This window comes from Melanostigma gelatinosum (genome assembly GCF_949748355.1).
Source record: "Melanostigma gelatinosum genome assembly, chromosome: 5".
Taxonomy (NCBI): Eukaryota; Metazoa; Chordata; class Actinopteri; order Perciformes; family Zoarcidae; genus Melanostigma; species Melanostigma gelatinosum.
The window spans coordinates 408,895-410,000 of record NC_136638.1 but is presented as its reverse complement, the minus strand read 5'-3'; the positions used below and the strand labels follow the sequence as shown (position 1 = coordinate 410,000).

At 37.5% G+C, this 1,106-nt stretch overlaps 1 protein-coding gene across 4 annotated transcripts in view; it reads left to right on the top strand.

Annotated features, from left to right (window-relative positions):
* The window catches only part of uvssa (UV-stimulated scaffold protein A), a 42,595-nt gene extending 42,331 nt beyond the window's left edge, over positions 1 to 264 (top strand). For all 4 annotated transcript variants that reach the window (XM_079268057.1, XM_079268056.1, XM_079268054.1 and 1 more), the window contains one exon: positions 1 to 264. This exon is cut by the window's left edge and continues 603 nt beyond it. The gene's annotated coding sequence lies outside the window, so the exon portion shown is untranslated.
* Positions 265 to 1,106: the final 842 nt, after the last annotated feature.

The following is a 1,106-nucleotide window of genomic DNA, read 5'->3' as shown; positions in this document are numbered from 1 at the left end:
TGATAAGACGAGTATACAGCACTTTATATATGCGAAGGAAAATAAACCGCAACATGTTCCCCATTCACAACTGCCATACACCAAGACAGACAGGCGATCATACAACCGTACAGTTTATTATTTATTACTGATAACCGACTGAATTGTTTTCTAGTATTTTCTAGTTGAATTTGTTGTCTATATTTGTATTGTGTTTTTTGAAGATAAAAAGCCACAAATTCATAAATGAACATAATGCAGGTTAAAATGATTTGTACCAAAAATAAACTGTAAATCTTTCCTCCACTTTCATGAATTTAATTCCGGGTTCATTGAGCAAACAGACCTGAAGCACCAGGTTGACTGACTTAAATGTATTCAAACTCAAAGGAAAGGTTTTGTTCTCGATCGCTATTCATTCAGATCGGATCATTAGAATGTGTATTTAGGCTTTGCAGAGAGTGAGTTAGCTGTCAATGTGTAATCTGATCACTGTAAGGTGAACAGAGGGCCGCGGGGATGCTGCCGTCAGCTGATTATTGTCGGCCAACCAGGAAGTTAGCATCACACTGGTTCCCTCAGCAAAAAGCCAACAGGATTTTTCCAATGGATTTTGGATTATTACAGAAAATAAGCTCTGTGGCACACACGTTTTATGATGCGCGTTTTTTCAGCCAGATCATCTTCACAAATAAACACCACTTTGATGATTTTCTGAGGCGTGAATGCAATCGGCAGAAGTAAAAAGCAAACGTTAGGCTAGAATCAAACTACACCACAGTCTGACTCGTGTTCGGTGTTATAACATTTAGCCACTTATTAGCCTTTTTAAAGACCGGTAAAGCAAATTTTTTGTCTACCACAATATATTAAACTTCTCTGTTTGTGTTAAACACACATCTTATTTCACTTTGAGATGAGGGAACCAGAAATGCAAAAAATGCCGACTCATTTCAAGGTATTAGTACCGGTACTCATTACTGCAGCACTCACAACATATAGCAACGTTAGTTCCACAAGAGGCACAGAAAAAAACAGACAAAAACATCACAGCAGCAGAGACTGAGATATTCTGACTTTTAGTGTCTTGTTTGGATCAATTTCCAAAAACACTGCAACTTACATTT